The sequence below is a fragment of the Camelus bactrianus genome, chromosome 6, assembly GCF_048773025.1.
Source record: "Camelus bactrianus isolate YW-2024 breed Bactrian camel chromosome 6, ASM4877302v1, whole genome shotgun sequence".
NCBI classification, from domain to species: Eukaryota; Metazoa; Chordata; class Mammalia; order Artiodactyla; family Camelidae; genus Camelus; species Camelus bactrianus.
The window spans coordinates 75,612,965-75,637,058 of NC_133544.1; the positions used below are offsets into that span (position 1 = coordinate 75,612,965).

The window sequence follows — 24,094 nt, forward strand, 5'->3', positions numbered from 1 at the left end:
AGCTCAGTTCTAGGCTACAAATCAGATTGTTGGACTTCTTTAAAAGTTGGGGCAACATACATGAACAAAGAGAAAATTGGGAGAGGAAGGGGGGTGCTTTCTAATTTTGACTCAATCTCCTATTTAAAGCAAATCTGGGCTCAGTTCTCCTCTCAAGGAAACGGGGCGACTTTAAAACCACCGCCTGCAGAACAGACTGGAAGGTTGGAAGAGGCACAGAGAGCGCGTCCGGAGCTTGGCAGGCACTAGACAGGAGAAGAGCTGGGCACATCCCGGTTGGGTGGAAGAGCTGCCAGTCCTGGTAGGCGCACCGTGGGGACCAATCGCTTTCGGGCTCCGCCTTCAGGGGGCGGGAGAATCGGGACGTCCACGCGCCTTAGGCGGGGCCTCTGCACCGCTAGCCTCTCAGCCTTCAGTCCTGCGTGGGTCGGCGAGCCACAGTCGGCCAGAGCCAGGTGAGCGAGGGAAAGCACCGTGCACGGGGTGGTAAAGGAAAGGGGAGACATGGCAGTCGGCAATGAGAAATAGGAAACAATGGGGAAGAAAATTAGGTAGGGTGGGAGCATGGGAGGGTCCGGAGAAATGGAGAGAGTGAGAGGGAGGGAGGGATGTGGAGGCGTGGCATGGACCAACTGGACCAGGAAGGGAGCGTGCTCGTGGGGAATTTAATGAGTAAGAGGAAAAGTAGGATCACCCACCAGAGTACGGGATGCTGTAGGAGTTTATCTCGAGTAGGTTAGTAAAGCAAAGCCTGGGAGACTCTTGTGAAGAGTCAGCAGTCATGTTGGCCCGCCTTATTACCAACCTAGTCACAGTTTCTGCAGCAGTAGGCATGCATATTAACCTGGTGAGTACTGAGGTGCTCTCTGGCCCTTTAAGATGAGACTGATAACGGGAGTTTTCCTGGATTCCTTGAGTGGGACTGTCCGTTCTACTCAAAGACTGGACCCTGACAGCCAGATCAACAGATTCGACCTCTGAGTACTGCAAGATCACCCACCCACCCTCCAGTTTTGAGAAAGGAGCATCTCTTCTTACCTCTTCCTTTACAGGATGCTTGACGCTTTGTTTGACTCCTCGGACACATTCTCTGACAAAACTCCCTGAGCACAGTGTCTACTGATTTATCTGCCTCCTTTCTGATGAACTTTCTTTCACTGATTTTCAGGTTAGACTATTTTCTGTACATCCTCCCACCCCAACCTCCGCCTAAGAAACCCATCCTTGATCATGTAGACTTAGAGACTGGTAAACCAGGATTGGGACTTTGGGGATAATCTAGGGGGGAACCCCTCATTTTTAGGTTAAAAAAAAAAAAAACCAACAGACTCGGAAAGGTGACGGGACATGTATTGTGACTTCAGTAAGGACCAGATGCTGTGCATGTCTTAAATGAATTCTTCAGAAATCTAGGCTGTAGGTACTATTGTACCCTTTTTAAAAATGAGGAAAGAGGCTGAGTGATTAACTTGCTAACATGTAGTATAGCCGGAATTTGATCCCAGAAGATCTGACTTAAAAACCTGCCTGCCTAACTGAGTAAGTAAAAAGAATAACTCATTAGTGGTAGGGCCGTGATTCCAATTCAGGTCGAACTGCTTTTTTAAAACCACAGCAAAGTTTCCATTTCTTAAGTCTAAGGTTCTTTATATTTTTAACAAGTTCAATTATCTATACTGTATATGAATGGCACATACATCTACTTCATTACCTCAAGTTCATCTCAGTTTGGTCATAAAACACTTTAGTTTCAAGAAAATTTTGTATTTTGGGCTTCCGTGCTACATTTGAAGTTAGGGAATGCTGACTTTACAGTTGTGACTGTAGCGGTAGATTTTGCTATGGCTTCTGTGGAATAGGTAATTAGGCAGGGGTGGAAGTTGAGAAATAAAGCTGGAAATTGTTGGAATGACAATTGCTGGCACTTCAGTGTTTAATCTGTTAGATTCATTTCTACTCAAGTTCCCCAAGTTTTAGGAGTGGCTTTAAATCTCTAAGTATCACCTTATACTGTAGCCACTAACTTCTGTTTAAACTGAATTTGACACTGGAGTTGTCCATCTTCGGATTGAACCCATGGGTCATGCATATTAAGCATGTGCTCTACGACTGAACTATACCCTAACCCCCCCCCCCTTTTTTTTTTTTTGGTTTGGAGAGGTAATTAGGTTTACCTGTTTATTTATTATTAGAGGCAATACTGGGGATTGAACCCAGGACCTCATGCATGCTAAGCATGCACTCAACCACTTGAGCTGTACCCTCCCTCCACACACAGCTTTTTAAAAACATAAATGAGACACTGTATCCAGCTAGGGTCTCAGTCAGGAGACAGGAACCACACATTAAATAGGAAAAATTTAATATAAAGAATTATTAACTAGTAATAGGGGATTAAGTATTAAGGGGTAAAGAGAACTCTATACAGTAGCAGATATAGGGAACAAACACTACCTGGGTTGAAGCAGATCGTTCAAGGTAGGAAAGAATTTGGAAGAGGCCCCCTTTCCCTCCAAGAGTGATAATTGAACTTTATGGGAGAGTATATGATGGTTTATGTCGCTGGATGATGAAGTTTGCAGAGTCCTGACCACTGAAGGACTGGCATGCCGGAAACCAGACGTGCTGGAATGCGGAGTTGGAGGGCTGATGAAACTCGCTAGGAAGCCACCGAGATTCTGGGCAGCTGCTCACAGGGATGCTGCCGGAACTGGATGGGAAGACACCCACAGGGGTGCTGTTGAAACTTGAAGGTAGACAAGCACCCAGGAACCAGGAAGCCCACCCCTTCCTCATCAGTGTTCCACCGGCGCCCTCTACTGGTAGATCTTAAAATCATATCAGCTGGAAAAGGAAAAATGTATGCAATACTCAGTATCATAAAACAAGGCAAAGAAGGGTAGACCTGGAACTGAGGAGCGATAAACCAACTGGCACAGACTCACAACTTAGCATCTTAGAGAACTGTCCATTTGATGCATACAGTTCTAGCTCATTCATCTTAATGATTACATAATATTCCATGTACCTTAATTTCGTCTCTTGGCTGACATTTGGGTTATTTTCAGTTTTTCACTGCTATGGTGAAAAAGCATCACTTTATGTATGTGGCAACTATATCTTCAGGACTGATTTCTGGAAGTGGGATTGCTGGATCAGAGCATATACATGTTTTAAACCTTTATAAATATAATACAAATTGATTTTTTCCACCAGTTTTGTATAATAATGCTGCTTTAGTCAAACTTTCACCAAACTTGATATAAATATTTTTTTTGCCAGTCTGCTGGGCTAAACGGTATTGTGATTTTTACTTTATATTTTCTTGATTCTTATTGAGATTAAGCATCTTTTCATCTGTTGTTGACCATTTGTTTTTCTCAAACATGGGCTATTTTAATTACAGAAGTAGTTTATGTAATAATTCAGTGTCAAAGTATATAAAGTGAAAATGATAGTTGTTAACATGTAATGGGTATTAGCTATGTGCCAGGCACTATTCTAAGCTTTCCACATTTTAACTTAAGCACAGTCTGTCAACCATTACTACCTGAGGTAGCTGCTATTAACAGTTGGGTGTGTGGTCTTCTAGACTTTTTTCTAGGCTAACACAGACATGAACATTTATAGAATTTTGTTCCTTGGGACTTTTTGTTTGGTTTTACAAAAATGGAAACTCTTGTTCATTGTTCTACATTATGCTTTTTTCCCACTTAGTTATGTTTTGGACCTCTTTCTAAGCTAATATGTGATAATCTACCCTACCCTTTTAAACGTCTTCATAATGTCTCATTGTATGGAGGTACCATACATTATTCATTTCTCTTCTGGTGAATAGTCACTTTGATGTAATTTTTTTCTTTTGCTAAGAGAATCGGTACTGCAATGAACCTTTGTATGCATACCTTTATACACGCATTAGGTTGACCTTTGAACACTGTTCTCTGAGAATTAAAATGTTAGGTTACTGCTTTGTGAATTCTCACATTTTCTTATCTGTCCACTGTATTTCAACTCATAGGGCTTGAATGCACATGTATATGTATGTAATACGTGTTATATATGACACACATATGTGTGTGTATGTGTGTGTATATATATATATATATATATATATATATATATATATATATATATATATATATATACACATACTGTACAGTAGATACATGATGTGTAATTGTAATACAAGTCAGGTTTCCTCGAAAATTACTTAGGTGGATGTAGGCTTTAAAGCATGAATAGTCTGTGTTAGGTATTCAGTGTCTTCCTGTCTTTTATTATAATGGCCTGTCTGTAGGTCCTGATCCTTAGGGTGATAGTTTCCCTTTTCTAGTCATCCCTCTATCCACTTTCAAACCATTCCAAGCTAGCTCTGTCAGACTGCCCAGGTTCTCAGAAAAGCAGGGTTCTTCCCTGCCTCTGTTCCCTGTTCCCTCTGGGTTTCTTGCCCTTCAGTATCTTACTGAATCTGATGATAATCACTTTCTCACCTATTCTGCCAGCATTCCCAGAACTCTGCCAGTTAGAAAATTCTTGCATTTGCTTTTTTTCATGATTATGTACATTCTGTTTCCCTTTTTTGGGGAGCAAGAATATTCACATCCATCCTTGTTTCCAGGGTGAAATTCTCAGTTTTATGATTCCTTGTTTTGCTTTTGCTCTGTGTTTCACTGTGCTTTTATCTATCTTCCCTCCTAAGGCTTTTTGGTGGCTCCTTCAGCATCTCCATTTTTTTTTTTTGAGGTAAATTCACATAGTAAAATTAACCAGTTGAAAGTACACAAATGAGTAACATTTAGAACATTCTCAGTATCATTCAATCACTACTGCTATCAAGTTCCAGAGCATTTTCAGTCCCCACCCCCAAAATAAAGCCCTGTACCCGCTAAGCAGTCATTCCTCTCTCTCTCCTCCTCCAAGTCCCTGACAACTCCAAACTGCTTTCTGTCTCTATGGATTTACCTATTCTGGATATTTCACATAAGTGAAATCATATAATCTGAGACCTTTTGTGTCTGACTTCTTAAGCTTGCATAGTATTTTCGAGGTTCCTCCATGCTGTAGCACGTGTCGGTGCTTCATTTCTTTCTATGGTTGAATACAGTTCCTTTGTATGTATGTATGAACCACAACTTGTTTACCCATTCATCCGTTGATGGACATCTGGACTGTTTCCACCGTACAGCTGTTGTGATTGGTGCCTCTGTGGACATTCATGTACATGTACTTGTTTGAGTCCCTCTTTTCAATTCCTCTGGGCAAACAGTATACGTAGGGGTAGAATTGCTGGGTCACATGGTAATTCTATATTTAACCTTCTGAGGAACCACCAAACTGTTTTTCACAGTAGCTGCACCATTTTACATTCCACCAGCAGTGTATGAGGGTTCCAGTTTCTCCAGATCCTCACCAACACTTACTTTCCACTTTTTAAAAGTAGCCATTCTAGTGGACATAAGGTGATGTCTCATTGTGGTTTTGATTTGCATTTCCTTAATGATTAATGATATTGAACATCTTTTCATGTGCTTGCTGGCTATTGGTATAATTTCTTTGAAGAAATGTCTGTTGAAGTTCTTTGCCCATTTTTACTTTGGGTTGGTTATTTTTGTTGAGTAGTAAGAGTTCTTTATATATTCTGAATACTAGACTCCATTATATAATTGGCAAATATTTTCTCCCATTCTGTGGGCTGTCTTCTCATTTTCTTGATAATATCCTTTGATGCATGGAAGTTTTCAGTTTTGATGAAGCCTAATTTATCTGTTTTTCTTTTGTTCCTTGTGCTTTTTGTGTCGTATCTAAGAATCTATTCTAAATCCAGAGTCATGAAGATTTACCCATGTTTTCTTCTAAGAGTTTTATATTTTCAGCTATTATATTCAGGTTGTTGATCCACTTTGAGTTAATTTTTATGTATTATGTGAAGTAGGAGTGTGGGTATCCAGTTGTCCCAGCACCATTTATTGAAGAGACTGTTCTTTCCTCATTGAATGGTCTTGACACCATTGTTGAAAATCAGTTGGCCATAGGTGTGTGGTTTATTTCTGGACTCTCAGATGTGTTCCATTGGTCTATATGTCTATCCTTACACCAGGACTACACTGTTTTTAGGTTACTGTAGCCATATAGTAAGTTTGGAAATTTGGAATTGAGTCCTCTAACTTTGTCCTTCTTTCTCAATATTATTTTGGCTGATCAAGGCCCCTTGCGTTTCCCTATGAATTTTAGAAGATTGGCTTTAACGTTTCTTTAAAAAAAACTTTTTTTTTCCAGTATTGTCTCTTCCCTCAGTTTATCCTTGCAACTGATACCAAAGTTTCCTACGTTATCTTTCTTTTCACAGCCTTTCTCATACTATTTCATTACCTAAAGCCGGATGGTAGGTTCCTTTTATACTCTGGATCAAGAACTAGGTTGCTGCAGGCTCCTTCAACCTCCCTTTTATTCCACCCCTGCTGCTCTTATAATGTATAAATACATAAATAAATTCTCAGGTTTAGTTATTAAAATATTTTTTCATCTACTCTATGTCAAGATGTGTATTTCTTAACGTATAAATAGTTCCTCAGTTGTTGCCTCTTCCATGAAGCCTTCCCAGATTGGTTATTGGGAGAAAAAAGCTGACTACCTCTCTTCTAATGCATTTGGACATGTGATTGAGATTCCTAAGTTTTATTTACTTCAGTATCATTCCCAACTATGTTCACTCTTGCTTTAATGAAAATGCACTTAAAAGCACAGACTTTAGGGTTGGAGGGGACCTTAATATAATGCAGACTTCTAGTTAAATATGGTCGAATGGATACATTCATTTCTCTCTGCTGCCTATCCAAAGTCTTCTAAAAGGGCAATAAGTTCAAAATACATAAACCTATAAGGACAAAGAACCTGGGTAAGCAGATGACAGCAGCCACATTTTGGAAGTTGTAAAGCAGATGGAAGAGTGGAGACTGACTTAGCAGAATGGTAATTCACTAAGCTATTAGTGGGGGGAGCCAGAGCAACCAACTTTTAGAACCTCCAGGAAAGCTTAGGCGTCAGAGGTACTAGATATCTCTGAAAGGGGAAGTGTGAACGAGGCGAAAAACAGGGGACATAGCTGCGGACAGGGACACTGTACTGAAAATGGGAATTAAGCGAAAGTCAATATTAGATGGTGTTATCTCAGCTCCTTCTGCAGCTCAGCTCTGAGAACACTGGCATCCATTCCCTCCTCAGTACACCCAGGTGATTGGATAATTCCTCAATGGGAAAACTTTCCAGCCCAAGAAGGGCAAAACCCTGCAATCCTAAAAAGATCATCCTGCACTGATCAGCACAACCTCCTACCATGCTTCACCCCTGCCCTTGGTGTCATTGCTCCTCTAGGGACAGCCAAGGCTCCCCTCAGTCAGGGAAAGCCCCAACATGAAAGACACAAAAAGGAACTCAGAGGACATCGAGGCAATGAAGTTGGCAGGAAAACTTGTTTTAAAAACTCAACTGTGTATCTTTGTAGATATCCTTGTCCCCCACAAAGAAAGCTTTAAAAAGGAGCTTTCAGAAGAAAGGAGACTCTTGTAAATTGGAAGTGCGATAGCAGAAGTGAAAAATTCCACAAAAAAGAAAGAAAATAAGATGAGGAGACCTCTGAGAACTGAAACCATCTGTATCCACACAACTTAACTGTTTATATTCACGAGACTTACTGTTCCACTCATCACAAGCATAATAACTTTATTATTACAGGGAGCATTTTCACGAGGCAATGAAAGATGTAAATAACTTTATTCTGGGAATTTCTTCCCCCCAAACCCATGTAAATGCCAAGCTTACCAATAGGTAGCATCGAGCAACAGTTTACTCTTCTAGACTCTTTGAACGCCTTGTCTCAAAATCCTTGCTTGCTGTTTCCACCAACCCTAAACTATTATCCTTGTTCCAGTCTTAATCAAGCCCTAGCATTGAAAGACTTGCCTTAAACCAGACTTCAAAGCCTCAGAAACAGTGGGAAGGGTGTAGCTCAGTGGTAGAGTGCACGCCTAGCATGCGTGAGGTCTTGGGTTCTATCCCCAGTATCTCCATTAAAAAGTAAATAAGCCTAATTACCCCCCTTCCCTAAAAGAACCTTAGAAACATCTCAGCTTTGCCCTTTCTACTACCCCTCTGAGACTCCATCACCTTTTTGTTCTCCCCTTGCTTCAGTAAGAATAAATTCAACTTTGTCTTATCAAAAGTTGTTTTGGAGATATTTTGGAGGAGCCAACAAAAATCACCTCTCAAAAAGTAGTACAAAAAAAGGCAGAGGGGGAAAATGGGAGAAAAAGGAAAAAAGAATTAAAGTCAATTTAGGAGATCTAACATCTAAGTAATAAGAATTCCAAAAAGGGAAAATAGTGGGGAGGAAAATGTCCTAGAACTGAAGGATGTATGTTTCCAGAATAGAAGGCATGATGGATCAAAGGAGACTCCTACTAAGGTTAAAATCATTCTAAAAAATCAGGAAAATTGAGATGATTAGAAGGCAGAGGGAAGTTCTTGATTGCCTGCAGGTTAATATTATTGCCACCAGGTGGCAGTAATGCCGCAAAGCGTCTGTTTATAAGATGGTCTTTTGGTTCTTCATAAAATTTCACCTCTTTCCAAAACATTGTAAAGAGATAGTCTCAGTTTGGATTTTTTCCATATAGTCAGGTTCTATCAGAGCTCAGTCTGATTTCTTCCTAAAAGGCTCTTCTAATAGGTCACCATACAATCAGCCTAAAGGGAGAAAACAAGACTCATTTCTCTTTGAGGAATGGCTCAAGTGGCTTTGAGGGGAAAAAAAGATTTTTAAGAGAATGGACTCTGAGCTATAATTGTCTGTGTGGACAGGAGGACTTCTATCATGCAGGGGTTCTACAAAGCAGTTATTTTTCAAGCATTCATCAACAAGTTTTATTGATGCCTACTGTATGCCAGGTACTGTGCTAGGCAGCAGGAATACCCCATTAAAAAAATCAGATGTGACATATATGTAAACTAAAAAAAAAAAAAGTGTAGTATATTGTATATATGTATTTACATGCAATATATTGTATATGTGCAGTCAAGTTGTAACAATTCTACCTAATAAAACTGAAATTTATGAAATAGATTTTCTATATTGAAAAAAAAATCAGACACTGTCTTCACAGAGCTTACATTCTGAGGGGAGAAACAGACAGTAAATAAGTTACGTTAAAGCACAGATGTATCTGAGGAATCTGATAGAGGTCAGGGTGGAAGTAAGCAGACCAGTTAGGAAGCTATTGCAGTGGCTTGAGTAGGAGATGTAGGTGACATGGGTTATGGTGATGCCGTGAGACAGGGAAGTAAGTGAATTCAGGACCTTTTGGAGGTGGAGTTGACAGGACTTGGTCATTGTCTGGACTTTGTCATTTTCTAGAGTAGATGTGTTAATGTGCCCGGATTAACACAAGTGGCTGGTGAATGGGTTGCCATTTTCTCAGGTGGAGAAAGTAAGGAGAGAAAGAGGTTTTGAAGGAGGAGATGGTGGATAGAATCAAGAATTCAGTAATGGATGTTAAGTTGATCTTTCTTCCCAGGCATTCGGGTCCCTGGATATCACTGGTCCAGGCTAGGATGGGGTTTGCTCCAATTACTGTGCAATAGAAGGGCTTGGTCTGGCATATTTAGTTTAAATTGGCTCACAGCAGGCACTCATTAAGTTAAAAATGGCTGTTACCTCAGACCCCTATTTTTGATAGTGTTCCTAACATTTCCCCCAAATGTTTTATTCTGAAAAATTTCAAATATGCAGAGAAGTTGAAAATTAACACAAAGAATAATCACACTTTTTATTAGTTAACATTTTGCCGCATTTGCTGTATCTCTCCATATATTATGCTCTTTTATTATTTTTTTATTTTTAATTGAAGTATAGTCAATTTACAATGTTGTGTTAGTATCTGGTGTACAGCATAGTGATTCTTTTATACATATAAATGCATATTCTTTTCCATTATAAGCCATTACAAGGTATTGAATATAGTTCCCTGTTCTATACTATAGTAGGACATTGTTGTTTATCTATTTTATATACAGTAGTTAGTATCTACAAATCCTGAGCTCCCAATTTATCCCTCCCCACCCCATTTCCCCCGATACAATGTTTGTTTTCTATGTCTTTGAATCTGTCTCTGTTTTGAAAATAAGTTCACTTGTATCTTTTTTTTTTTTTAGATTCCACATAAAAGTGATATCATATGGTATTTTTCTTTCTCTTTCTGACTTACTTCGCTTAGAATAACAATCTCCAGGTCCATCCATGTTTCTGCAAGTGTCATTATTTTATTCTTTTTTCATGGCTGAGTAGTATTCCATTGTACATATATACCCCAACTTCTTCATCCAGTCATCTGTCGATGGACATTTAGGTTGTTTCCATTTCTTGCCTATTGTGAATATTGCTGCAGTGAACACTGGGGTGCATATATCTGCTCGAATTACAGTTTCCTCCAGATATATGCCCAGGAGTGGGATTGCTGAATCATAGGGTAAGTCTATTTTCAGTTTTTTAAGGAATCTCCATACTGTTTTCTATAGTGGTTGCATCAAATTACATTCCCACCAACAGTGTAGGAGGGTTCCTTTTTCTCCACACCTTCTCTAGCACTTATTGTTTGAACTTTTTAATGATGGCCATTCTGACTGGTATAAAGTGATACCTCATGTTAGTTTTGATTTGCATTACTCTAATAACTAGTGATATTGAGCATTTTTTTTCCTGTGCCTATTAGCCATTTGTATGTCTTCACTGGAGAAATGTTTGTTTAAGTCTTCTGCCCATTTTTGGATTGGGTTATTTGTTTTTCTGATTTTAAGCCATGTGAGCTGTTTGTATATTTTGGAAATTAATCCTTTGTTGGTTGCATCATTTGCAAATATTTTCTCCCAGTCCATAAGTTGTCTTTTTGTTTAGTTTATGATTTCCTTTGCTATCTTTTTGCACCTCTGGATTTTGCTTTTTTGATGGCAAGAATTATATCTTTTTAAACTTTATACTTTTGTACAATTTAGAACAGTGCTTTCTAACCTTGTGGACTTGAAGGAGTGTCCTAGGAGAGCATTACCCCCACCAATTTGCATAAAATCCATGACCCCCTCCAGAATCATAATTCATGTGTAAAAAGAAAAACATTTATAAATTATTTTTAAAAAGCATCTTTAGGAAACACATGTTATTTTTTTACATGCAGTCAAAGTAAAAGCAGAGTGCTAACTACCCAGAAGCAGCAGTCAGTTAAGACAAGTCTCTAGCTTCCCCTTCCAGCCAGACAGCTACCCGCAAGTGTTTACCAGATGAAAAATCTGACACACCCACCACTCCAGAGATTTAACAACTGTTGTTACAGAGCAGGAGCCAGTGCCTGGTGAAGGACATAGCATTCCCCTCAAAGCTGACTTTCTCACTCCTGGTCTTCCTTCCCCTCCTCCTGTTAGGGCGTGCCGTTTTTCTGCTGTGGCCTGTATTCTGGATTTTCAGAGGACTCTGTCCTTGTTATCTTTGTTTGGGTGATTCTTGTTTTCCTGATCCAAAGCTTTTTATGTAATAACTCTTTGGGGGAATGACATGTCTAAAGTCCTGTGAAAAGTCCCCTGGTACGTCTGCCTGAAATGGTAAGTAAGGAAAAAGTCACACTGTGTCTGGAAGGCAGACTCTGTTGTAAGTTCTTTCAGAGCAACACAGATATAGAATATTTAAACAAAGTAAAATTCTTTGAAGCTTTTTATGTAGCAGAACCACCCAGCTAAGCTAATCCCAGAGTCCTTAGAAATTCACTTCTGCCCACTCCCCACCCCTCCGCCTCCCCACCGCCCCCCCACCGCCCCTGCAGTCCTCCCAGAGGCCTGTGTCCCAGGGTGTGGGCCAAGTTCTTCTGTAGAGATAAAGTGATGCCAATAAAATGTAGCAAGAACGACAACAACAAAATTCCTTTGAAATTGTGTGAGATAATAAACATTGTTTTAAGATGCTAAGTCTTGGGGATTAATTGTTATGCAGCAATTGATAACTGATACACTGACCCAATTAGATAATTAATCATAAAGTTACAATGATTAAAACAGCTTGGTATACTATGCCAGAAATCTACTTCAATGGAATAGTATTGGGAGTTTAAAAAAGAGAATATGTGTATGGGAATTTTGTATACGATACAGGTATCATTTCAAATCAATGTGGCAAAGATTAATTAGTAAATAAATTATATTAGGATAATAACCTAACCATTTAGAATCTTGCCAAAATAAAGATGACCTCTTGTCTCTGGACAAAGCTTTCAAGTGAAATGAATTGGAAGTTTTAGGATACGAAAAAGCAAAAACCATTAAAAAAAAGTTTTATTTTTCCTTTATTCTGTAAGGCAGTGCTGAGCAATATTTATATATTATTTGCATTGCTTTTAGTTTCCTGCCAAAAGTGAGAATATCTCTAGTATTTGTACAGTCCAGACCCCCCGAGGCTGACTTGGTTCACCTGGTCCTAGAGTCGGACAGAGTTTGCATGGTGCAACTGCCCAATTTCCTGGGCAGTGCTGAGTGACAGCTTCAAGGAAAGGAGCGATGGGTTCTGATCTTTTTAATACCTCCACCAAGCAAATACCGTGGGCGCTTGGTTTTAGTGTGTAGTAACTCTCTTAACCTCACTTGAGGCAGTTTCATCAGTGACATTCACACAACTTTGTTCCTTCATTCAAAGCACTAAGGAGCAAGTCTCTCTTAACTTTCTAATAAAAACATTAAATAGCAAGTAAGCATTAGCAAAGAGAGATGTGTAACTTTTCATGGGCATTCTGCAAAAATGCATATACTTTTTTCTTATTGATATATATGTATTTACTTTCTGGGAAAGGTCACACAAATCTTGGTAAAAATTACTTCATGATCATAATTCGTTGACTTCATCTTCTTTCCAAAAGAAAATGAAAAAAAAAAAAAACCCTACATCATAATGTTAGGAAATTTACCTACAATTTCCCATAACATTTTTCTAAGAAAATTTTTTGAATACAGTTTTTTTTAATATAGGAAAGCACAAAACGTCCCATTACCCACAAAATGACCCACTACCCAGGTAGCCTCACTGACATTAAAAAAAAAAAAAGAATGATACATGAAATGAAATTCAAATATTCCAACAACCTTTTAGAAAAAAAAGGACACTACAGTTAATGTATACTTGGTGGTACAGTGAGTCCCAATTTTAGAAAATGTGTGTGGTAAGGAATGTGTCTTAGAATTGATGAACTGTTATTTCTTTCCAGCTTTTCTTCTTTATGTATTTTTTGCATACTTGATCTGTAAAATGTATGTACATTTTTGTGGCCTGTTTTTTCCACTTAATATTATCACATAAACATTATCTTAGTGTTATTAAACATTAATTTTTATATTCTTAATGTAATTTATTTATTTAATTATATAAAATTTAATTTAAATATTCCGTTGTAGTTAGTTTAACCACTTTCCCATTGTTGACATTTAAGTCATTTCCAGTGTTTGTTCTTATAACTAATGCTTTCCCAGACATCATTCTGTATACACTTTTGTTGACTTTTAGGTTATGGCCCCATGATAATATTCAAAAGCAGAGTTCTTAAGGCTCTTATTACAACACAACATAAAGATGACTATAAAAAAATATAGAACTGGCAATAGCTCAACTGAACTTGGGGGCCCAACATTTCAGAGTCTTTGTGTCAACCTGTTTGGTTTTAATAAACACAGGTGAGCATAGAAAATAATATTTAATAGATTTTTATCAGAGTCTTTTGGGAATCTACTTTGTGCTAGGCACTGTGCTAAGTTCTATAGAGGCTATGAAGATTGATAAATAAAATTTGTTCTCTTAAGAAGCTTACTATTACTAGGTATGTTATAGTTCACCCACAGCCCATTATGCAAATTTAGTTTCTTCTTGGTATTTAAAGTTTTTCAGAGTCATATAACTGCTTTGCTTTAAGCTTTGGGCCTTTAAGCTACTTTTTAAAAAATTGAAATACAATTGATTTACAATGTTTTGTTAATTTCTGGTGTACAGCATAGTATATTCCTTTTCATATTCTTTTTCAGAATAGGCCATTACAAGGTACAGAATATAATTCCCTATGCTATACAGTAGGACCTTGTTTATCTATTTTATATATAGTAGTTAGTATCTGCAGATCCTGAACTCCCAATTTATCCCTTGCCACTCCCTTCCTCTCCTGGTAACCCTAAGTTAGTTTTCTGTGTCTGTGAGTCTGTTTCTGTTTTGTAGATAAGTTCCTTTGTGTCATTCTTTTTAAGATTCCACATATAAATGATGTCATACGATATTTTTCTTTCTCATTCTGGCTTACTTCACTTAGTTTAACAGTCACCAGGCCTGTCCACGTTGCTACAAATGGCATTATTTTATTCTCTTTTATGGCTGAGTAGTATTCCATTGTACATATATACCCCAACTTCTTATCCAGTCATCTGTTGATGGACATTTAGGTTGCTTCCATTTCTTGGCTATTGTAAATAGTGCTGCTATGAACATTGGGGTGCATGTATCTTTTCAAATTAGAGTTCCCTCTGGATGTATGCCCAGGAGTGGGATTGCTGGATCATAGGATAAGTCTGTTTTCAGTTTTTTAAGGAATCTCTGTATTGTTTTCTATAGTGGTTGCACCAAATTACATTCCCACCAACAGTGTAGGAGGATTCCCTTTTCTCCACAGCCTCTCCAGCAGTTATTGTTTGTAGACTTTTAATGACGGCCATTCTGACTGGTGTGAGGTGATACCTCATTGTAGTTTTGATTTGCATTTCTCTGATAATTAGTGATATTGAGCATTTTTTCATGTGCCTATTGATCATTTGTATTTCTTCCTTGGAGAATTGCTTGTTTAGGTCTTCTGCCCATTTTTGGACTGGGTTCTTTGATTTTTTTCTTATTAAGTCGTATGAGCTGCTTATATATTCTGGAGATCAAGCCTTTGTCGGTTTCATTTGGAAAAATTTTCTCCCATTCCGTAGGTTGTCTTTTCGTTTTGCTTTTGGTTTCCTTGGCTGTGCAGAAGCTTGTAAGTTTCATTAGGTCCCATTTGTTTATTCTTGCTTTTATTTCTATTGCTTGGGTAGACTGTCCTAGGAGAACATTTTTGAGATGTATGTCAGATAATGTTTTGCCTATATTTTCTTCTAGGAGGTTTATTGTATCTTGTCTTATGTTTAAGTCTTTGATCCATTTTGAGTTAGATATGGTTTTATATAACAGAAAGGCATAACTTGCTGTGAATTGTGCTTCTAGTAAGTTAATAAAAAGTAACTGCATCAAGATTTCAGTGACCTCTGTGCAAAAAAAATACTCCATTTATTTCCACTTTAAGGGAAATGATATTGGAATCCAGAATAGGCAAGAGTTGTGGTGTGGAAGATGAGATCCTAGAAATGACTTGACTTTCATGATAAAAACATAGTGAAAGAAAAAAGTAGTCTTCCAATTCAACAAAAATAATTATATGTTTTAATGCTGAAGGGTTCAGAGTGAGGCATGTATGGAATTACGTGTAGGCCATATCAATTTGGTATGATGTTGTTACGGCCATCAGCTATGGGGTTATCCATCCTGAATATTTCCAGACCTTGAGCCAATGTATTCATTTAAACCAAATACCAACATTACCAGACACCAGTTCTGATTTAATGTAGGAGATATTCCTCTAAGGAAGGTCCCATAATCCTTGCAGGATGACAAAAGGCATAAAGAGAAAAAAAAAAAAAAAGGAAAAAGTTTTGAGTTTTTTCTCCCTATAATTGGCACCTAATTGGATAGGACCGGACGTTGTTGATCTGCTGTGTGAATGTTGGGTTCATCCAATTAAACGTGCTGTACCAAGCATCTCAGGTTTGCCAACAATCTCAGGTGCCCAATATTCCTGTCATGGTAGTTTATTCATTCTCCAAAGAGCTACTTCTTTTGGAAAAGCAGACTAAATGTGAGTACAAAGAACACAGTACAGTCAGTAGTTCTTAACCTTGTGTCATGGAACCCTTTTAGAATTTAATTTTTAAAAAACTATGAAAAGGCACATACATGTAAAATGTTACAAGTTTTCCGAGAGTTCAAGGGCTCCCTTGATTCGTGGATCTCATAGGAGTCCATGGTCCCCTGTTGAGAACCCTCATCCAGAGGTCAGAGAGATTGTATATTAACTGTGGCTTTTTCCCCCCTAGATTTTCCTGAACAATACCATCGTTGGTTCTAGACTTGTTTTTGGACACACACTGATTGAAGAAATCTTTACTTTTCAGGTATGATCATTTCTAATTGACTCCTAACTAGTCTCTCTGCCTTCAATGAGGCCACTGAGAAGTTTCACATAAGAGAAAAAAAAAATGTGCTTAGGCATTTGAAGTGTTCTTTATTAATCGAACTCTGTTAAAATCACCCTGTGAATTAGTTAATTTTTTTAAAAAATAGACTTTAGTTTTTAGAGCAGTTTTAGGTTCACAGCAAAATTGAGCAGAAAGTGCAGGGATTTACCATATTCCCTCTTCCCCACACCATTCACAGCTGTCTCCACTATCAACATCCCCTACTAGAGTGGAATGATTGTTACAATCATTGAGCCTCATTGACACATGATCACCCAAAGTCCATAACTTGCACTAGCTTTCCCTCTTAGTGTTGTACATTCTATGGGTTTGACAAGTGTATGATGACATATATCCACCATTATAGTATCTTCCAGAGTATTGTCACTGCGCTAAAAATCTTCTTTGCTCTACCTGTTGATCCCTCCTTCCACCCTAATCCTTGGCAATCGCTGATCTTTCTATTGTCTCCATAACTTTGCCTTTCCCAGAATGTCATGTTGTTGGAGTCACAGAGTATGTACCTTTTTCAGATTGCCTTCTGTCACTTAGTAATATGCATTTAAGTTTCCTCCATGTCTTTTCATAGCTCATTTCTTTTTTAGCACTGAATAATATTCCGTTGTCTGGATTTACCACAGTTTATTTATCTATTTACCTACTGAAAGACATTTGATTGCTTGTAACTTTTAGCAATTATGAGGAAAGCTGCTATAAATGTCTGTGTGCAGGTTTTTGTATACACATAAGATTTCAGCTCTTTTGAGAAAATACCAAGGAGCATGATTGCTGGATTGTATGGTAAGAGGAAGTGTTCATTAACTGGATGGAGACTCTTTTCACAAGGGATATGTATTAGTATGTCAAATCACCACGATGTATACTTTAAATATGTTATGATTTTATGCGTCGATTATACCTCAATGTAAAGCTGAAAAAATTTTTAAAGAGTATTTTTAGTTTTGTAAGTAATTGTCAAGCTGTCTTCCAAAGTGGCTGTACCATTTTCAGTGTATGAGAGTTTCTGTTGCTCTACATCCTTGTCAGCATTTAGTGTTGTCAGTTTTTGGATTTTGGCCACTCTAATAGCTGCGTAGTAATATCTCATTTTGGTTTTAAATTGCATTTCCCTGATGACATATGGTGGGAAGCATCTTTTCATATGCTTAGTTGCCATCTGTATATTTTCTTTGATGATGTGTCTATTAAGGTCTTTGGCCCATTTTTCAATTGGGTTGTTTTCTTACTATTGAGTTTTAAGAGTTCTTTGTATATTTTGAGTAACAAACAGTCATTCATCAGATATGTCTTTTGCAAATATTTTCTCTAAATCTGTGGCTTGTCTTCTCATTCTCTGGACATTGTCTTTCACAGAACAGAAGTATTTAATTTTAATGAAGTCCAGGTTATCAGTTATCTGTTTCATGGATCATGCCTCTGGTATATCTAAAAAGCTATCACCATACCCAAGATCATCTAGGATTTCATCTGTGCTATCAGATCTCAAAACTTTCTTTTCTGAGATTGTTAGCCTTCCACGTGTGCTCTTAACGTTTTTTTTTTTTTTGAGTCAACATCTGTTCTAGTTACTTATTGCTGCATAAGAACCTGTGTTCAAACCTAGCAACATTAAAAACAACAACAGTTTTATTACCCTTCTGAAATTCACGTAGGGCATGGTGGGGATGTTCTATGTCTGCTCCAGGATGTCCAGGGCCTCAGTGGAAGATGCAAATGCTGAGGGGTGGTTTGAAGGGCTGGAGGCTGGAATCACATGAGGCTCCCTCACTCACACGCGGTACCTGGGATGCGGTGACATGAAGGCAGGGCTCAGCCGGGGATGTTGACTAGGGCACTTACATGGGGTCTCTCTCTCTGGCTTGGACTTCTTACAGGGTGGTGGCCATGCTCCAAGAGTAAGCTTCCTGAGAGTGAGTATTCCAGGAGACCCAAGTGGAAGCTGTGTGGCCTTTTATGACCTCACCTCAGAGTCACATAGGATCACTTCACATCATACCCTGTTGCAGGGACCAGTGAACGATGGCCTGCCACCTGTCTTTGTAATGAAAGTGTTATTGAAACATAGCTGTGTCCATTGGTTTAAGAATCTTTCCTGGCTGCTTTTGTGCTACCGTGCAGAGTTGAGTAGTTGCAACAGAGACCATTTGGTCTGCAAAGCCTAAAATATTTACTACCTGGCCCTTTACAGAAAAGGTTTGCTGAGTCCTGCTCTACTGATTAAAGCAGTCGCTGAGCTCTCTGTGTGAGGGAGGGAACAGACCCCATTCTTGGAGGGAGGTGTGTCAAAGGAGATGCAGCCATTTAAAAAATCACCATAGCACCTGTTTGCCTTTTAGATTTTAATCCTTGTTTGGTTTTTAACTTTGTAAGCTATTTATTTATTTATTTTTAATAAGACTGCTTCCTCCCCACCTTTAACAGGGGCACTGGGAATTGAACCCAGGACCTCCTGCACACTGAGCACATGTTCTACCACTGAGCTATACCCCTCAGCCCTTGTAAGTTATTTAAAATTGCTCTTCTAACTATTTGTATGCTAAAATTCTATTAGAGAAGGTTAAAAAGTGAGAGTCAACAATGTTATTTCGTTTTATTCTTTTTAAACTTGCTTGTGTCAGCTCTAGGGGTAAATATTTGGCCGGTAATTCTTTCAAAAAAGCCTAGAAAGATTGACCCTGTGTTCACAGAGTTAATATCAGGGATAAAGAAGACCTTTAGCTCCTAAAGAAGAAAAAGGAAATGGTAAACAATTGTCCAGACAGTTAAGCCTCCCTTAGTCAAGAAGTTTCAGATTTAAAAATCATTAACTACTTATTCATGAAAATTTTTTTACTTAAATATGCTATATTGGTACCATTTTAATTAAAGCCCAATTTCCTTATCTGTAGGAGGAGGTTGGATAGTCAGTGGCTCTCAACCCAGACTGCATATTAAAATCATGGGGAGCCCAGGTCCCCCATCCTGGATAATTAGATCAGAATGTCTGCAGGTGGGGCTCACATAGGTTTTTTGGGGGGAGAGGTAATTAGGTTTATTTATTCATCTATTTTTATTGGGGGTACTGGAGATTGAACCCAGGACCTCATGCATGATAGGCACACTCCCTTCCAGTGAGCTATACCCTCCCCGACTCACAGAGGTTTTAAAATCTCCTCAGGTGATTTTAATTTACAGCCAGGGCAGAGAAATGTGCCATTAGGTGATTGTAGGCTCCTTTACAGATGGTAAAATTCTCTTGCTGTGTGATTGTAAAGGAGATATGAAAATGGAAAGTTTTCCCATATATTTTTGCTAATGCTACTGAAAAAAATTATTTGGAATGAAAGTTGTACTTTTTAATATGATAACCAGCAAAATTTCAACATTTCACGGTCATTTGGACTAACTGATTCAGCATGAACCTAAGCCAGATATTTTGATTTTCACATGTCTTTAGACTTGCTGATTATCTTTGTCATTTCACACTATTCACTTACTGAAGCAGACCTTGTCTGTTTGTTAATGAACATGCTGGTGTGACACTCATTTTCGCAATGATGTTGACACACGTCTGCAAATAGGTACTCACATGCTGTTTCTCAAGCTAAAGTGTACATGTGAAACACTTGGGGAATCTTGTTAAAATGTAGATCCTGATTCAATAAGTCTGGAGTGAGAATATAGCCTAAGAATCTGCATTTCTAACAAGTCCCCGAATGATGGCCGTGCTGGCAATCCATCATCGTGCATTCCACTTCCAGGAGCATAGTATTACCATAGCCATCCAGACTGGCCAGTTTAACTCAGAACTGCAAGTTCGGTCTCACTGATTGAGAAAAAGAATGCGGTCACAGGAAAAAGGGGAATGCTAGAGTCATTTTAAAATGTATTATACAGTGCATCATCACACCTCTTTTTTTTTTTTTTTTTTAAAGAAATAACCCACTGAGAAAACCAAAGAACTGTGTTGCTGGATCTTCCCACAGGTTTTACCAATAGTTATTTCCTTAGCTGTGTGATATCTGCCCTCTGTAAAGAACCCTCGTGCAGTGGCTCATCCTGAAGGTAAATTCAGTGGCTGAGAGCTGATTTGGTTAGAGACAATAAGGTCTACGTGGTGGCAGTACTTTGGACTGGGTGTTAGACCTTGGATCCTGTCTTTATCACCTCTTGATCTCGTGACCTTGAACAGGTCGATTAAGCTCACTGAGCTTCAATCTAGGCTGATAATCCGTGTCTACCATACACCACGCTAAGAAGAGCAAATAAGATTGTTGTGAAAGTGCTTTGTAAATTACCAAGTGACATATATATTTTATTAGTACTCTATACGATTCTTTTTTATTTAACTGAGGTGTAATTCACATGTAACATTACTAGTTTGAGGTGTGCAAGATAATGATTTTATATCCGTATTCATTGCAAAGTTATCACAGTAAGTCTAGTTAACATCTGTCACCATATGTAATTACACAATTTTTTTTCTTGTGGTGAGAACTTTTAAAATCTACTTTTCCAGCATTTTTTAAATATGCAGTGCAGTATTATTAACTGTAATCACCATGCTGTGCATTATTACATCCCGTGACTTATTTATTTGATGACTGGAGGCTTGTACCTTCTTATTCCCTTTACCCATTTCGCCTCCCACCCTCACGCCAGTCACTCTGGATACCACCAGTCCGTCCTCTGTATCTTCCTTAGGGTATTCTTGACTCTAGACTCACATCCAAGAACACACTGTCTTTTGATGCTGTTAACTTTCAACTCTCTTTAATAGCAGGAGCATTAACAAGAATTAGATGATAAATAAAGCACCTGGAGTCTTTCTCGGTCTCCTGGGTCCAGAGAATAAACAGCTGGAGTTTTAAGAGAAGGAAGAAAGTCTGAAGAAGGAATACTGGGGGAAGTCGTGGGGAATTCAGATTCTGTCATTCATTATCCAAGATACTTGACCATTGACCTTTTTCACTTCCTTATGTAGATGGCATTGAGGAGCGTCAGTGATGTTGATAGAAAGTCCTGTACAATTGATTGTGATTAAAAGCCAATTTTGAATTAAAAAATAAAAGAAAGGCAACAGGTTTCTCTGGCTCTTTCAAGGAACTCAGTTTAGAGAAATAGTTTACACCACATCTTTCCTTCCCTCACTGGAAGGCTCGCTGTAGGCCGACAGTCTCCTACCATAGTTGTAAAGCAAAGAGGCTTGGCTTTTATCACTGTAGTGGAATAAAAATATTAACTTAGGAAAAACTAATTCAGCTTCTATGGTTGGACAAGAAGCCTCTATGATGAAATAGTTATGTTCATAAATGACCTCAGGGTGGTAACCTGCAAGTAGGTGAGCGAGTTGACTCTGTGTGTCTCCGTTTGTAAATAGCAACGAAGCAGTTTTCCCTGTGCTGGTTCAAGTAGCTGTCTCTGCACTGGGGACCCTTATGAAGGACCCGGGGAGTGCATTTCATATAAAGTAAATTCCGGGGGAATTGACTGAATCCAAAGCAAAATTAGCGTGCAGACCAGTAAACTGATGCACGTGGTACCAGTATATAGTTCTAGGGATCTAAGTTCTAGGGTTTAAGAAGACGGAGAATGCATTTTTGTGTGTGTTTTGTTTTGCCATCTCGCTTGCAGATTACCTGGTTAGTATAGTTTCCTTTGGGCTCAGCAGCCGCAGAAAGTCTTGAGCGTAGCAGGAAACATTTTTTGTGGATCTGGTAAGTAGCATTTATCTTTTTCATTAGGTAGCCCCCGATATTTTCATAAACACATCTCAGAGTCCCCAGAACTCTGCTGGGTATAGAAGATTTTTCAATAACTTCCTTGTAGGAGCTTCCTACAATGATAGAAACTCATTCCTGCTGTTCAGTTACCTTGAGACATTCCTGATGGTTGACTACTTAATTCTCCAAATTCTGGTTCCCATAGTAAAGTAACTTGCTCCTTCTACTCCTGGGGTTGTTTCCTGAGCAACATATTGTGTTCTTGAATCTGTGGCTGCCCACTTCCGATCCTGATCATCGTTCTTATCTGCAGACAGGGCCACTTCTAACTTGTCCATACCTTCCAGGCTGATGTTCTCTGAAATCCAAGCCTTGATGACTGGTGACTTTGCTCCCAGTGCGAGGAGTGTGATGAATGTCTACGTGTCTTTTGTTAAGCTTCTGGCAAAAGCCAGAGCACTAGACACTGATCCACTGAGGAATGTCGGCTTCTGATATAATATATAAGGCATGTGATACGGTTATTTATGTGCACCTTCCCGAGTGCTGGATCTGGAACGTGTATGCATTTCCTTACTGGTTTTACAAGTGCTTTGGTCCTTTAGCGAAGACAAAGATCAAAGAATGAGAACTCGGGTAATTTCCCAGTGAATTCCTAGAATATAGGTACCCTAAATGTGGTATTCTTTTGCCCTGCCTGATTTATCCCTGGGAACATTGTCTGAATGCCAATAACCATTTTCAAAGTAGCCGAACTTTCCAGTACAGTATGTTCTGGAAGCCACCATCATAAGGACATTAAGGAACCCTTCCAGTGTTCTGGTCCTACATCCAGTCATGTCCTTGTCAGGAGATTGGGGAGTGCTAGTCTGTCCACAGACTTTAGGGCTAGGGGATCTCTTACCTTCAGGGTGGACCCAGAAGATAAGCCTTTGGGCAAGAGGTTTTGTTTAGTCTTGTGTTTGCTATTAAGGAGCTTGCCAGTGAGAGAGTTTTGCTCTTGGTCATCTGAACATTTCTTTTTCCTTTAGAGAGTTCCAGGGCATTCTGTGTTGGCTCAGAATATGTGGAGTAGCTGTGAGCTAGAAGAGTTTCACCCTACCCTCACCTTCGTCATCCTACAGTCTTCTGAAGCTTCCCTGAAATTCAAGCATGGGTAACTCAAGGACCTGTGTACTCCCCAAGGATGCCAAAGATTCAGATCCTGTTGTAGGATCCAACTAAAATTTCTTTAATTCTCCCAGTGAAATTTTACCCTCCCAGAACAAACAGAATAAACAAGCATCACTGTGTGACTGGTATATAATATTCCCCCCTGTCTAAAATGAAGCTTAGTTCTTCCTCCACACGCCAACACTAGGAGATGACAAGATTCTGATGTGGTTGTAGGAGAGACTTCCAGAAAATATAATGAGATAATATCTTTCAAAGTTTGTGAATTTCTTTCTCCTCTAATATTTTTTGAACTCAGTCCCAGTTTATACTTAGAAGTCATCCTAGATATCCTAGTGGGTGACAGGGCTTTGCCATCAGCCAGGGATTTCAGGATAATAAAGCAGTCTCTTACACTGACCTTGCAGGCTGACCCCTCAACTTCACTTGCTGCCTCTGTAATGACTGAACCTGGACCTTTTGCCTAATTGAAACTGATCGGCCCCGAATTGGAAGAGTCTAAATTCAGGATAAGAAGTAGACAATTGGTAGAGGGAGAAAACAGAGTAGCTTCTACATTCCATTTCATATTGATACCCTATTATGATAAAAATGTTCTTTCTTGACCCAGCCCCTCTGATATTTTACCATACTCATCTTTGGGTAGAGTTTTCTCTTTTTCATTATTTCTAGAATAATATTCCTTCTTATCAGACACTATAGACAGACACCTGGCCCTGAATTCTATTGCTTTTTCCCCAAATTTCCCTGTATAGAATTTTGCAGTTTTCTCCAGCTGAGTTGTCTGAAACCTTCACAGTTTTCAGATAATGTGCATGAAAATA

At 38.8% G+C, this 24,094-nt stretch overlaps 1 long non-coding RNA gene across 5 annotated transcripts; it reads left to right on the forward strand.

Moving 5' to 3' along the window:
* The first annotated feature begins 350 nt into the window (after positions 1–350).
* On the forward strand, positions 351–23,117 carry LOC141577961 (uncharacterized). 5 transcript variants are annotated; one of them, XR_012507660.1, is made up of 7 exons: positions 351–455; positions 1,053–1,168; positions 16,234–16,311; positions 18,817–18,893; positions 20,310–20,439; positions 22,009–22,091; positions 22,445–23,117. It is a non-coding gene; the product is annotated as an uncharacterized LOC141577961 (long non-coding RNA). The 5 variants fall into 5 exon arrangements; XR_012507658.1 differs by having other exon boundaries at positions 20,310–22,091; XR_012507657.1 differs by having other exon boundaries at positions 22,009–23,117.
* Positions 23,118–24,094: the final 977 nt, after the last annotated feature.